General features: G+C 41.1%; 1 pseudogene across 1 annotated transcript; it reads left to right on the top strand.

Annotated features, from left to right (window-relative positions):
* The first annotated feature begins 9,551 nt into the window (after nt 1-9,551).
* LOC112618740 lies at nt 9,552-10,429 on the top strand (annotated as a pseudogene). Its single transcript, XR_003118119.1, has one exon. The product of XR_003118119.1 is annotated as a 28S ribosomal protein S15, mitochondrial pseudogene (transcript).
* Nucleotides 10,430-16,368: the final 5,939 nt, after the last annotated feature.

Genomic DNA, 16,368 nt, shown 5'->3' with positions numbered 1-16,368 from the left:
CTCTCCTTCAATCCTCACAACTCTACAACAACCCAAAAAATTGGAGATTGTTATCCTCTGTTTCATCAAATATGAAAAAAGTTTCATTAACTAACTTAGGGTAGTACAGCGACATGGATGCAGGATTCACACTCAGGTCTTCTGACCCCTAAGCCGTGTCCTTGCCCTTGGCCTGCACCATACATCTCCAAGTGCACCACCTGCAAGCTTTAGTTCATGGCCACAAGTTACATGTGAGTTTGGCCAGGGCCAAGAAGTCTTTAAGTCTCAATTTTTGTTGTTTGAGCCTCAGCCAAAAGACAGATCCAGAGGCTGCCTGCTTCAGTCTCCTGAAAGAATAAGCCTTTTTTAACTCATCTAGGTTAGTGTCACCTTGAGCACTGGAAACTAATATAAGAAGGCAAGTCTAACCATCATAGTTTGTTTGGGTTTGTTTGCCTCAGGCCAGGCCAATAAAGTCACCCCCTGAGGCAAACAAACCCAAACAGATTGTGATGGTTAGACAAAGACCTTTGTCTTACTATAGCAGGAGACCCTTGGAAAATTCTGTAGTCCAGGGCAGGGGACTTCTTGCTCATTCACAATATGGTAACCCCTTTTCCATCTGGAAAAATAGCGAGGCCGGATACCCAGTCACTGGTATTTCTAAAATGTTCTACTGCAAGGCCAGGGTTTCCTACTCCTAGGAGATAATTTATACAAGTGATATGTAAAGATATTAGAGATGGCTGGGCACAGTAGCTCACACCTGTAATCCCAGCACTTTGAGAGGCTAAGGCAGGAGGATCACTTGAGGCCAGGACTTCAACATTGGCCTGGGCAATATAGCGAGACCCCCGTCCCTACAAATAATTAAAAAATTAGCCCAGGAGTTCAACACCTGAAGTGATCTATGATTGTGCCACTGTACTCCAGCTTAGGCAACAGAGCAAGACCTGGTCTCTAAGGGGGGAAAAAATACAGACATGAAAGTTTCCACAAAATTCACCTATTTCTTGCTGCAGTTAGAGAAATTTGTATGTTTTTTGCTTTGTAATAATTCTATTAGAGAGTGGAGAAACCCTTCCTCTCAGTGCTGCAAATGAGAAAAAAGAACAGTGTAATTGGATGCCACCACTGCTAATCATCTAGACCAGAACCAATCTAGTTCTGTTGAACTGGCTGTAGTCCGATAGAACTTTCTTCATTAAAAGAAATGTTCTATACTTGTGCCTTCCAATTCAGTAGCTGTTAGCCACACACGGATACCGAACACTTAAAATGTAGCTAATGCAAGTAAGAAACTAAAATTTCAATTTTATTTAATTTAAATTTAAGCTGTATGTGGCCAGTGGCTGCCATATTAGACTAGGTAGCTCTAGATTATAAAACAGAAGGCCAGGTCACCTCAGCCCTTTGAACACAGTGACAAAGTTTGTCCACAGAACCTTGCAATAAAGACCCTTGCTTGGTCAGCTCCTCCTAAGAAAAGACATCTCCACTGCTCACTCCTTTTCAAACAAAAGATAGAAACCCCATGTGATCATTTTCTATTACTGCAACCAAGTACCACAACCTTGAAGGTTAAACAAACACGTATTTATTATCTCAGTTTCTATAGGCCAGAAGCTCATGTACAGTGTAACTCAACTGGGTTCTCTGCTTAGGGTCTCAAAGTCCAAGACAAGGTCCCAGCAGGGCTGTGTTCCTTTCTGGATCTCCAGGGAAGAATCCACTTCCAAGTTCACGCAGGTTGTTGGCAGAATTCTGTTTCCTTGTGGTTGTGGGCCTTTGTTTGTTTGCTGACTGTCAGCTGGGGGCTGCCCTTAGTTCAGGAGGCCTGTCTCTGGTCCTTGCACATGGCCCCTCTTTCTCAGATGCAACAGCACATCAAACCCTTCTCATGCTTGGAATCTCTCTGATGTCCTACTCTGCCCTTAGCTAGGAGAAAGCTCTGCTGTTAAGGGTTCACATAATTCCGAGGGGCCCACTCAAATAGTATCTCTATTTTGAGATCAGTTGATTAGTAACCTTAATTACATACGTGAAGTCTCATTTGCCAATTAACATAACATAACCACAGCAGTAACACCAGGGGGCAAAAGTTTTAGAGCCAAAATTCTGCCTATCACAACCTAATAGCAGAGAATGGAGAAACTAGTGAGGTTACAGTTGGTCATTACTTAGTGCCTTCTTAAGTAGAAAATAAAGTGAGCTTGTTGAAAAAATAATTTTTTTTTTTTTTTTGGACAGGCACAGTGGCTCATGCCTATAATCCCAGCACTTTGGGAGGCCAAGGCAGGTGAATTGCTTGAGCCCAGGAGTTTGAGACCAGTCTGGGCAATGTGAAGAAACCTTGTCTCTACAAAAAGTAAAATAAAAATTAACTGGGCGTGGTGTTGCATGCCTATAGTCCCAGCTACCTGGGAAACTGAGGTGGGAGGATCAACTGAGCCCTGGAGGTTGAGGCTACAGTGAGCCATGATTATGCCACTGAACTGCAGCCTGGGCAACAGAGTGAAACTGTCTGAAAAAAATAAAAAATATTTTGACTATTTTTTCTTAGAGTCCCAAGCCATTTGTCTCACTTCATTATTAAAACAAACTGGCAAAGTGGTGCTCATCCCCAATCTCTGTCAAGGATCCCCAAGTATTTCAGGTTACACTCCTCGGAGGGTCTTAATCTTCGGGATAACTTCCAGCAAAGGCACAAGAGCTGTTACATCACTTTGGAGATCTTTCTCATCACAGGAGAATCTACCAGCGATTCAAGCACTCTTTCCCGGTTTTGCCAGTGCTGAGTTAGATATTAAGTCATGATAAGGACAACCTGGCCTACAGGCTGTTAATTAATGAACAAACCTCATAGGCAAACTAAGCTACTCAGCTCCAGTTAGCAAATTCCAGTAAGAAAATGAAGTGAGTGGAAAAGTACTTCCTGCTAATTAGGTGAAATGAGACACTGAGTTTTCAAGTTCTGAACAAAGAGCTGTTTTGTGTCTGTCCTCCTCCTGGAGAGATGGGAAGAAGGTATCTTTGGGCCAAGAGTTCCGAGAGAGAGCTGAGAGAGGATCAGGCCGTTACATGAAAGAGTGAATAAAGGACAAGCTGATGCATTTTCCAAGAGTGAGTGTACATGTGGTCTGGGAAGTCTCATGAGAGAAATCAGCTCAGAGGGCCACAGCGCTGAGAACCAACCACCAGTTTCAGAAGGTCGTCATTCTACTCCAGGACTGCGGAAGCTGTCAACTTCATTCCCTCCACCACCTCTGCCCATTGTATCAGAAGCCACTTAAAATGCACCTGCAGGTTAAGCCCTATTACAGACTCTGGGAGCCAACTATTTTTGACAGGGGTAATGAAAATAGAGAGAAAATTCTTCTACCCAGCTGGCTCCACAATTTCTGTTAGAGGAGAAACTATCTTGTTTAGGAAAATACCTTGAAATGCTAGGTGGGAAGAAAGAGTGAGCCCTAGGACTGAGGTTGACAGGAGTTAACAAAGAAGCAGCTAAATTTATCTGCTTAGAAAACGTAAAGGGACTTGGAGTAGGAGTGGGAAAGAGGAAGGAGATGGAGGAGAGAGGAGATTAGGAAAGAGAGAGTTCACACAGTGGGAATCTGGAGTCTGGGAGCTGGCAGAAATGACAAAGGGGACTTTTAAGAACAGGGCTGTCTGATATTAACTCTACATCATCCATTGTCTAGTACTGATCTGTAGCTCCCACCAGCAGTTAAAGTTCTACAACATGCTCCTAACTGCCATGAGTGGTGCTTTTGGAGGAAACCAAGGAGAAGAAGCTAGGTCCCTTCATTTGATCCACATTGGGGTGGGAAAGAACTCAGCCAAAGCTGGAAATCAGAGCAGGAATGACTAGGAAACTCTTAGCCCATGGGACAATGCATAACCTGGGAGGGCACTGTACTTCCCCAGGATGGGGCTTGAATCAATCTTAGCAGATACTAAGAGTCAGGGTGACCCCAACTGACATCTGAGTTGCATAAAGATTTGATTAGCCACTCAATGATTCAGCATTACATCTGTCTTGTTGCTTTTTCTGTCTTGATTTAATATCATGGTTTTCCCAAAATCTGAATGTACAGTTTCCCACTCCCCTCCCCTTGGACCAAGTTTCTAGCTTCACATCTAAATCCCCGGTGACTGGCCTCCTGCCCACTACAGGTTTCATTGAGATGTGGTCACCCTGACAATAGAGAGCAGGTGTCAGCAGACCCATTGAGTGATGATGAAGATTCTTAGGAGCGGCTATATTATATGATCGTCAGGTCAAGCTAGTTTGGCTAACAAGTTTAGGGGCTGAACTCTTCACCCTCCTAAGGCTGAGGATTCTACAGATGAGACCCAGTGCTTCGTGGAAGACACCAAGGGATGAGAGCATGTCACCAACATAAGGAAAAGTTTGGTTAATTTATCAGAGCCCTTGTGTAAATACACTTCACAGAAGGCCTGGGAACATGTACAAGTCTCCTCCTTTCAATTAAAGTCTAACAATTCTACCCTCCTCACTTGAGACTGGCTCATGCTACAGCACAAAATAACCTCCCAGCCATGTTGCATTCATCTGGAGGCCTGGGCAGAAGCCTATCACTGCTGCCTAGCCCATAAGGGTGGGCAGCACCTAGCTTCAAACACTACTGACACCCTCTCTGCATGAGCTTACACACCTCTTATGCCTGGGACCCATGTTTTGCCTCTCTCTCCACTCTGACATGCTTTGCCTCCAGCCTAAATGCTAGCCATTCCAATGGCCTATCTTTTCCTGTTACCATCACCTCCAACCTCCCCTTAGCTCATCCTCCTTCTTCTTCCTCTCCTTGACTCAACCCCTGCTGCTGGCCTTCTGGAGCCCTCATCCGTTGGTAAACGTCTTTTCTTACAACAAAAATCTTTCCCGTTTGGTCTCCTTTCTCCTCCTGCCTTAACTGAAACATGACCCTTGCAGAAGCACATTGCCTTTCCTGCAATCCCCTGAAGTGAGGATGTTGATTCTTCACACATCCTAGTACTATTTAAAGGAACTGACATATTTACTCTTCTGGCTCTATATTACCATATTCAAACTTTTATTCTTCATTGGCTGGGAAAACCCTTTACCCTGTTTTGTGGCCATTGGTATCTATTCTTCTCTTCATCATTCACTCCACATTCACTAGACCTCCATCAAGCTCTCTTCCTCAAATCCTGCCAAGATTTCTGGTAGCCATTAGCCACTTCGTCTCCTATAGCTTTATATTAAATGTGATCATTACCCAGAGCTAGTTCAACTCTGCCAACTTAAACTCTGATGTCACACCAAAAACCGTTACCAGTCCATTTTCCAGTTCTCTCTTTTAAAGAAAACAAACAAAAACAATTACTCTTTGACCTTATTTAGAGTGCTAATCCATGGATCCCTCTATGTGACTTTATTCTATCTCTCATCTGCCTTCAACTGTCTCACCTACTGAGACCCTATGTGCTATCCATCAAACCAGTATTTTACCACTATCTTTTATCGATCCATTCAGATATAGAAACAGCTGAGAATAAGTAAGTTCATCTATAAATGAAACACTAAAAACAATGAACACTGTTCTATGTAACGGAAACACTAATGACAAGCTTAAGGTTTTCTACCAGGGTCTGGCTAATACTTAATGACTAATACGTCAGAACAAAACCACATCAGGTGCCTATAGATAAACTTTGCTTGGATTTAGATAGAGCCAAAGATACACATCATTTCCCGGTTGGATTTTGAGCAGTATTGGAACAGTGGAACTTAAAGAATCCTATTCAGAAACAACTTTTTTTGGAGAATCCTATTCAGAAACAACTTTTTTTGAGACAGGATCTCATTCTGTCACCCAGGCTGGAGTGCAGTGGCTCAATCACTGCTCACTGCAGCCTTGACCTCCCAAGCTCAAGTGATTCTCCCACCTCAGCCTCCTCTCTGTACCTGCTGCAGCAACACCTGCCCCAGCTACTAGTGGAACAGAGACAGATATCTGGGGCCTGCAGTTCTTATACAGGCCTATCACTGGATGACTGACTCCAGGAAGACTTCACAGAAGAGAGCCTGGGCAAGCTGCAGGACCCGTTCTCTCTGTACCACTACCACACCATCATGATCTGCACAAGGACTTGTCCCACGGGTCTGAATCCAGGGAAGGCTACTGTGGAAAACAAGAAAATGATGGCAACCTATAAGGAAAAGAAAGTCTCAGCTTAATTGTTTCCATGCTAAACATGACTTGTAACCAGTTCAGAGCTGAACATAATTTAGATCTAATTTGAGTTCCTGAAAAGATCTTGATTTTCCATGAATACAGCATGCATAATAAAAATTTTAAGAAGTAAATAGACATTATTCTACTTTATTAACAACAACAAAAAGAATACTAACCTTCAAATCAACTCCGTGCAGGAAGCTTTGACCTAGACAAGTAGGCCTTACTCTTCAGGTGGCAGTCACCATTGTCCTCTTCCTTTTCCCCTATAAGCCATGGCCCTTTAGAGTTAAGTTCCAGAATCTTATAAGAAGACAACTGTCAAAGTTTGCGTCTGGCAAATGGTTAGGAAAATGGTTGCTAGGAATTGTAATAAGGAATAGGAATGTAGGGGGAAAAAAAACCAGAGATTGGGGAAAAGTATCAACAATAAAAGACCTAAGTCAAGTGCAACAGACTTATCTCATTTACAGGCCAGGGACTAAGGAGCCATAAGAAGGGCTCACTCAAAGAACTGGAGAAAACACAGTGAGGGGACACTGAGTAGAAGAGGTTCACTGAGGCATGAGGGAAATGGAAGCATGGGTCCACCTCAGGAAACAGGGCTGGCAGCATCAAGGTATGAAGCAGACTCCATTCACCTGCCTGACATGCAAGAACAAGGCTTTCCATCCCTCCACAACACCTGTTGCCAGTGACTTGGGCACCCAGGCACAAGGCTTGAGAAGAATTAGTCCCCTCCCTGATAGGGGATGGCTACAGGGAACCTGCCTCTCCACCTGCAGGTTTAAATGCAGCCAAATACTTATACCCGGATCCCACTGATTTGTGAGACTAAACCCTGTTGATCCGCCAGTCTCTCCTTGGAAGGGGTAGCATTCACAGGAACAGCTTTGATGGCACATTGAGGTAAAGAGTAATAATACTTAATTCATCCATTGATCTTTTACTGAAAATATAATATGTATAAGTGAAACAAAGTCAGCCCCAGAATGTCTGCAAGATTATAGCTGAGGTTTGCATTGAGTTTGCTACCCCCAGGCAAAGGGAGGACCTAGAATTTTCAAGCAGGGCTAAAGCAATCACTTTGCTGGTATGTGCCAGCCAAATGACTAACACCCAAACATGTTTAATATGAAACAGCACTAGGAGACCGCATATAGCCTCAGGGAGATCAGCTGCTAACCAGCTCAGATTATAGCTGCAATCCCTCATATGCAGCCACTTACAGTGTCTCTCCACATGTCTTCAGAGGCACACAGCACTGTGTACAGGAAAAGGACTGCCCTTGAGGTTGAAAGATCAGAGTTCTTGTTCCCATTCTGTAGCAGTTTGTCATGTGACTTGGATCAGCCTTGTCTGAAAAATGAGGCTGAAGCCTTGTCCATAAAATGGGGCAACACCTTCCCTCTCTGCCCTCTGTGGTAGTTTTAAGAATCAAGTGAGAAATATTATGAGAATTAAGAGATGATGACAATGGTATAGAGCTATGTACCAAGTATTATATTACACACAAGTATCATAAATCTCCCTCTATACTTTCATTGGTACTAGAGGGAATTTCTTTCAATGGCAGGGATGAGGAAATCAAAACAATAAGATTTTTGGTTCATGCTTTAATATCAACACCATTGAAAGCACCAATTTAGCTGTTTATTGTGGACTTTTGTCATCCCAGGCAGTATGTTGGAGGCTTTTCAAAGAAAAGATTAGACCTCCCTCTTCAGTGTTATCTAGGGCTATCAATTAGACCATCTCTGATATTTTCCAGCTGGTGCTTTAAAGAAATTCCTGTTTGAGAAATGTATGCAAATATTTCTCCCATCTGCAATTACACAGGCAAGAAAATAAGCAAAAGGATTTTATATTTCTTTCTTCCTCTTTTCTTCTTTTTGTTTCTATCCACATGTATATCTCACAGAGGAGCTAGGGTGCAGTGGATGAGGTGGGTGAGGTGAGGAAGACACTTGCTTCAAGTGCAAAATTTATTGGAGCACCCAAAAACTCAAAAATGAAGATATGTAATGTTTTAATGCAATATTTTTAAATTAATGCAAAAAAACACAATGAATTACATATCAAAAATTTAAATAAAGAACAGTTACAATACCATGCTGAGACATTTTGAAGACTGAGGCAAAAGGAAAAATCAGTAATACCGAACCTTTAAAATTTTGATATTTTATTCATCATGGATTTTTGCATTTATGTTTATGTAATCATAATAGCAATATTTTTCTTTCTTAGGGGCATTTAAAATTATAGTTTGCCTTAGTATCGGTGGCATCTTGGATTTGGTTAAGTGCTTTCTAGGCGATATCTGAAACAAGCATAACTCCTGGCAACCAAAACTCAACTTGACTTTTTCTCCCACAGTTTTCTTTAAACATTTATTCAGTGAAAGTCACCTTCCCTGCCCCTGAATGAAAACTGGGAGTCCCAAGGCTTTCCTATTCACTCTTAAATAATGGAAAAGCCTCACAGCCATTTTAAGTCACAAACACAGTCTCAGTTTAGTGATTAGAATGCACAATCCCAGGCCGGGCACAGTGGCTCATGCCTGTAAACCCAGCACTTTGGGAGGCCGAGGCGAGCAGATCATGAGGTCAGGAGTTCGAGACCAGCATGGCCAACAGGGTGAAACCCTGTCTCTACTAAAAATACAAAAATTAGTCTGGCGTGGTTGTGCACGTCTACAATCCCAGCTACTCAGGAGGCTGAGGCAGGAGAATTGCTTGAACCCGGGAGGCAGAGGTTGCAGTGAGCCGATATCACGCCATTGCACTCTAGCCTGGGCGACAAGAGCAGGATTCCATCTCAAAAAAATAAAATAAAAAAGAATGCACAATCCCCTGAAATCATTGAAACTTACAACTTCACTTAGTAGTAAATCTCCCCTCTACCAGCTGAGCCTGGAAACCTCCAGTAGGATGGGAAGATCCGGCCTTCTGCTCTCTACCCTCCACCCCTCTCACCTCTCTCTTCTACTCAATACCTGATGTTTTGTTCTCCCCGAAAATGGGAGGAGTTTGGCAGGGAGAAAGATGAAGGGAATAGACTAGTTCTTACCTCATTTGATGGCTTCATATTCTCTGGATGAGGAAGATGGTTAATAGGGACCCTTTCTTTCTAGACATCTTCATTGGCTTATCAGAGCTTCCCGATGGGACCTTCTCTCCTCAGTAATGGTTATCCAGCTGGGTGGTGTGTGTGGATGTTTATTATATAATTAGCTGTACTTTTCTGATGCTTTATTTTTAATTTTCTTAATCAAAAAAATAAGAATTGAGAGGAAATCAAGGGAAAGAATTCTAACTCCACATGAAAACAACAACCTTGATTGAGCCTGGGCCAGCATGGCGGCGCCCATGTAACCCGACCCGCGCGGCAAAGGGAACGGCGGCGGCAGCGCGGGCCCCGCGGGGGTTAGAGGTCATCATGCTCAGGGTCGCGTGGAGGGCGCTGAGTTTGATTCGGACCCAGGCCCCAGTTCTCGGGCTGCCGGGCGGTGGGAGCGCCAGGTGTCCTTTCAACCAGCGGGGCCTGCAGCCTCGAAGTCTCCTCCTCCAGGCCGCGCGCGGATATGTCATCCAGAAACCAGCCCAGCCTGGGCAGGATGATGACCCACCTCCTTCTACACTGTTCAAAGACTACCAGAATGTCCCTGGAATTGAGAAGGTTGATGATGTCGTGAAAAGACTCTTGTCTTTGGAAATGGCCAACAAGAAGGAGATGCTAAAAATGAAGCAAGAACAGTTGATGAAGAAGATTGATGCAAACCCGGAGGACACCAGATCCCTGGAGGCTCGAATTGTTGTCTTGTCCGTCAAGATCCGCAGTTATGAAGAACACATGCAGAAACATCGAAAGGACAAAGCCCACAAACGCTATCTGCTGATGAGCATTGACCAGAGAAAAAAGATGCTCAAAAACCTCCGTAACACCAACTATGATGTCTTTGAGAAGATCTGCAGGGAGCTGGGGATTGAGTACACCTTCCCCCCTCTGTATTACCGAAGAGCCCACCGCCGATTCGTGACCAAGAAGGCTCTGTGCATTCGGGTTTTTCAGGAGACTCAAAAGCTGAAGAAGCAAAAAAGAGCCTTAAAGGCTGCAGCAGCAGCAGCCCAAAAACAAGCAAAGCAGAGGAACCCAGACAGCCCTGCCGACACTGGACCAGAGACACTCAAAGACAGCCAATAAATTCTGTTTAATCATTTCAAAAAAAGAAAACAACAACCTTTGCTGAATAGAAACGTGCCTTATCAGTCTCTCTCTCTCTCTCTCTCTCTCTCTCTCTCTGTGTGTGTGTGTGTGTGTGTGTCTGTGTGTGTACGTGTATTACCAATCATTTCTCCTCTCCTGCCTTCATTTTTATCACCTACACAGGCCTAGAAACATAAAAGCTTGTCTAGATTGAGATTAACTCCCTTGCCCTGTCACATGCTAGTTTATTTCTTACTCCTTCTGAATAAGCAGAGCAATACACCACTGGTTTCTAATTTCTTCAAGAATAAATGGCCCTGGCCAGAATCCAGTACACTCCCAGTCTCCTGGGACCTCGTCAAGAGAACTGGAACATCTCTGCCCTCAACCTCTAGGGCAAAGAATCAGCAAGAGTCCCACAGCAAGAAATGCACTATGAAAACAGCAGTGTCATCAAAGGCAGAAAACATCTTTTTCTCACCACTGAGAGTTCCAGTGTACTGCCTTCCTCCAGGCATTGGAAAGGAAGAGAGAATGTTGCAGAGGCTAAATAGTTGCTCCCATCTTAATAAAACAATTACTTTTATTGTTCAGCTTCACAATACCAACAATATATTACCAATATCCTTGAGTACTCCTCCATAGCAAAGTCTTCGATATTCTGACTTACCAGTAGTATTTAAATGCATGGTTGTATTTTACCTTCTAGGATCTATGGAAGTTGAAACTGGAAAACAATTTCAATTCTTACACATTCAAAGGCCTTGCCCAGATTCAGGATGATTCAGGATGTCTACAGCAAAACACTTTTCCAACATGACAAGTTTCCGGATCATAAGGAGGAGAGAACAGCTAGCTATGGGTAGGTTATGTAGACAAATCAACAAAACACAGAGGGAAACCAAGACAAGGTCCAAGCCCTCTGTGACTAGGACTGATTTTTATGGCTGGGGAGTTACTTACACCAGCAGACTGGGCCCGGGAATGCAGAGCATTAAGTGTGGAAAAGAAAAGAAGCATGGAGGGCAGAATGCCAAGCATCAGTCCAGGAGTCGGGGTCTGCACTCATCCATATTCCTCACTTCCCTCAACCTCCTTCTAAAGCCTGTTGCTGGGGGGTTCCTACAAAATAAGAGAAAATGGTGGTAGATGAGGCAAATTAAAAAGTAAAATGTGAAAAGTGTGCAAGATCTCACAGAACAGAAATAGATTCCTCAAAGCCATGAACTCAGATGGAGAAAAAAAAAAAAAAAAAAACCTGCGTTTTTATTTTCACTAATCTGTAAGTGAAAATCTAGTATTTCCTTTATTTATGAATGGAGGTGATAAATCATTGCAGTATTAGTTGTACCCATGACTGTCACCAATAGAATTCACAGATATTTTCAATTAACTTTATGATGTTGTAAATATCTTGAAATATCATTTTTGTTCAATGTTACTATAAAATTATGATACTAAGTAAATCTGTCACTAGATTTTGATATTTAATCTGTTAATTAAAGATTTTATACAGTGGTGTGCCACATAACTATCAATCAACAACAAACCACATATACCCGGATGGTCCCATAAGGGTATAATGGAGCTGAAAAAATTCCTATCACCTAGTAACATTGTATTAATAGCTGTCACAATTTTGTAGCACAGCCCTGCATTCCTCATGTGTTTGTGGTGATGCTGGTATAAATAAATCTACTGTGCTGCCAGTCCTAGAAAAGTCTGCCACATACAATTATGTACAGTACATAACATTTGATAATGATAATAAACATTATATTACTGTTTTACGTATTTACTATACTTTTTATCATTTCAGAGTGTACTGCTTTTACTTACCAAAAAAAAAAAAAAAGTTAATGTACAACAGCCTCAGGGAGGTCCATCAGGAAGTATTGCGGAAGAAGGCAATGTTATCATAGGAGGTGACAGCTTCATGAGTGTTAACGCCCCTGAAGACCTTTCAGTAGCAGAAGATGTGGAGGCGAAGAACAGTAACATTGATGACCCTGACCCTGTGTAGACCTAAGCTAATGTGTGTGCTTGTGTCTTCACTTTTAACAAAAAAGTCTAGAAAGTAAAAAATCAAAAAAAAAATTTAGTAGAAAAAAGTTTATAGAAAAAGAATATAAAGAAATAAAATATTTTTGAACAGTTGTACGATGTGTTTGTGGGCGGAGGTTGTTTCGTTTTTGTTTTTTCTTTTGGCCTCCTGATGTTTGCCCAGGCTGGTCTTGAACTCCTGGGCTCAAATGATCCTCCCACCTCAGCCTCCTGAGTAGCTGGCATTGCCCCACACCACTGCACCCAGTTTGTGTTTCTGTTTTAAGGGAAGTGCTATTACAAAAGAGTCAAAAAGTTTTTTAAAATTTAAAAGTTTATAAAATTTAAAAGTTACACTAAGCTAAGGTTACTTAATTATTGAAGAAAGAATAATTTATTACATAAATTTAGTTATACTAAATGTACAGTGTTTATAATGTCTACAGTAGTGTACAGTAACATCCTAGACCTTCACATTCACTCACCATTTACTCACTGATTAAGTGGCAAGTGCCTTATACAGGTGTATCATTTTTACCTTTTTTTTTTTTGCTTTTATTATTACTTTTAATTGACACATAATAATTACACATATTTGTGAGGTACAGTGTGACATTTAGATACATGTATACAATGTATAATGATCAAATCAGGATAAATAGCATATACATCACCTCAAACATTTATCATTGATTTGGGTTGGAAACATTCAAAGTCCACTCTACTAGCTATTTGAAAATATGCAATAAATTGTTCTTTTTTTTTTTTTTGGAAATGGAGTCTCACTCCTGTCACATAGGCTGGAGTGCAACTTCCACTTCCCGGGTTCAAGTGATTCTACTTCCTCAGCCTCCCGAGTAGCTGGGATTACAGACGTGCCAGGCGTGCGCCACCACACCCAGCTGATTTTTGTATTTTTAGTAGAGGTGGGGTTTCTCCATGTTGGTCAGGCTGGTCTTGTACTCCTGACCTCAGGTGATCCACCCGCCTTGTCCTTCCAAAGTGCTGGGATTACAGGCGTGAGTCACCACACCCAGCCTAATCGTTCTTACCTATAGTCACCCTATAATGCTGTAGAACTCTAGACCTTATTCCTCCTATCTAACTGTACTTTTGTGTCTATTAATCGACATTTGGCTGTTCTCTCATCCACCCTACCCTTCTTCTATATAGAATAGCAACCACTACTCCACTCTCTAGTTCAATGAGGTCCTTTTTTAGCTACCACATATTGCTATTTATCTTTCTGTGCCTGGCTTACTCTATTTAACATAACGTCCTACAAATTCATCCATGTTGTCATGAATGACAGAATTTCATTCTTTTTCATATCTAAATAGTATTATATTTTGTATATATACCAAATTTTTTTATCCAGTCCTCTGTTGATGGACACTTTGGTTCATTTCTTATCTTGGCTATTGTGAATAATACTGCAGTAAATATGGGAGTGTAGATGTCTTCAACATACTGATTTCCTTTCCTTTGAATATATACACAGGAGTGGGATCACTGGGTGATGTGGTAGTTAAATTTTTTATTTTGTGAGGAACCTCCATATTGGTTTTTATAATGGCTGTACTACTTTACATTCCCACCAACCGTATGTAAGAGTTTCCCTTTCTCCACATCCTTGCCAGCATTTCTTATTTTTTGTCTTTTTGAAAATAGCCATTCTAACTGGGGTGAGATAATATGTCTTGTGGTTTTGATTTGCATTTCCCTGATTCCCTGATGATTAGTAATGTTGTGTATTTTTTTCATATATCTGTTGGCAATTTGTATCTCTTCTTTTGAAAATGACAATTCAGATCTTTTTTTTTTTTTTTTTTTTTTTTTTTGAGTTTTGCTCTTGTTGGCCAGGCTGGAGTGCAATAGTGCAATCTCGGCTCACCGCAACTTCCACCTCCTAGGTTCAAGCAATTCTCCTGCCTCAGCCTCCCCAGTAGCTAGGATTACAGGCATGTGCCACCACTAATTTTGTATTTTTAGTAGAGATGAGGTTTCTCCTTGTTGGTAAGGCTGGTCTCGAACCCCTAACCGCAGGTGATCTGCCTGCCTTGGCCCCCCAAAGTGCTGGGATTGTAGGCATGAGTCACTGTGTCCGGCCACCCATTTTTAAATTGAATTATTTTCATTTTTGCTGTTGAGTTGTTTGAGTTCTTTGTATATTCTGTATAATAATCCTTTGTCAGAGGAATAACTTGAAAATATTTTCTACTATTCTGTAGATTGTCTCTTCACTTTGTTGATGGTTTGCTTTGCTGTACAGAAGCTTTTCTGTTTGATACAATACCATTTGTCTACTTTTCCTTTGTTGCCTGCGCTTTGAGGTCTTCTCCATAAAATCTTTGCTCAGACCAGTGTTCTGAAACATTTTGCCTATTTTTTTTTCTAGTAGTTTCACAGTTCCAAACCTTACATTTAAATCTTTAATTTATTTTAGTTCATTTTTTGCATTTGGTGAGAGAAAGGGCTCTAGTTTCATTTTTCTGCATATGGACATCCAGTTTTCTCACACCTTTTATCAAATAGACTATCCCATCCCCAGTGATTATTCTTGGTGCCTTTGTTGAAAATCAGTTGACTGTAAATGTGTGGATTTATATCTGGGTTCTCCATTCTATTCCATTAGCCTATGGTCTGTTTTTATGTCAGTACCATGCTATTTTTGTTACTATCGCTTTGTAGTATACTTTACAGTTCAACAGTATCATGCCTCTGGCTTTGTTCCTTTTGCTCAAGATTGCTTTGGCTATTCAGGGTCTTTTGTTGTTTCATACAAATTTTAGGATTGTTTTTCTATTTCTGTGAAGAATGTCATTGGTATTTTGATAGAGATTGCATAGAATCTGTAGATTTCTTTGGATAGCGTGACCATTTTCACAATTTCAATTATTCCAATTCATGAACATGAGATGTCTTTCAATTTTGTTGTGTTCTCTTCAATTCTTTTGTCAGTGTTTTATAGTTTTCCATGTAGGGATAATTTACTTCTTTGGTTAAATTGATTCTTAGGTACTCTATATTATTTGTTGCTATTATAAATGGGATTGCCTTCTTGATTTCTTCTTCCTCTAGTTTGTTGTTGGTATATAGAAATGCTACTGATTTTTTTATTTTCCTGCAACTTTACTGAATTTGTTTATCAGTTTTAAGAGTTTTTTGGTGTAGCTGTTAGGGTTTTCTATATATAAGATTATGTCATCTGCAAACAGGGATCATTTGACATCCTCCTTTACAATTTGGTTGCCCTTTATTTCTTTCTCTTGCCTAATTGCTCTGGCTAGGACTTCCAGTACTATTTGCATAAAAGTGGGGAAAGTGGGTACTCTTATCTTGTTCCATATCTTGGAGGAAAAGCTTTCATTCAACGTTTTCCTGTTCCATATGATGTTGGCTGTGGGTTTGTCATATGTGGCCTTATATTGAGGTATGTTTCTTCTGCACCTAACTTTTTGAGAGTTATTATTATGAAGGCACGTTGAATTTTCTCAAATACTTTTTCTGCATCTATTGAGATGATCATATTGTGATCATTCGTTTGTGTGATGTATCACATTCTTCATTCTGTGAAGAATGATGTATCAATCATTCTTCATTGATTATGGTGAATGATCTTTTTCTTGTGCTGCTGGATTCAGTTTGCCAGTATTCTGCTAAGGAATTTTGCATCTATGTTGATCAGGAATACTGACCTATGGTTTTCTTTTTTTGTTGTATCATCATCAGATTTTGGTAGCAGGGTAATGCTGGCTTTGTAGAATGAGTTTGGAACTATTCCTTCCTCTTCAATTTTCTGGAAGAGTTTGGAAAGCATTGGTATTCACGTTTAAATGTCTGTCAGAATTCTGCAGTTAAGTCATTGGGACCTGGAGTTTTGTTTGTTTGTTTGTTGGTTGGTTGGTTG

This window comes from Theropithecus gelada, chromosome 2, assembly GCF_003255815.1.
Source record: "Theropithecus gelada isolate Dixy chromosome 2, Tgel_1.0, whole genome shotgun sequence".
Lineage (NCBI taxonomy): Eukaryota > Metazoa > Chordata > Mammalia > Primates > Cercopithecidae > Theropithecus > Theropithecus gelada.
Note: the sequence above shows the minus strand (reverse complement) of the source record. Positions and strands in the feature narration are given on the sequence as shown.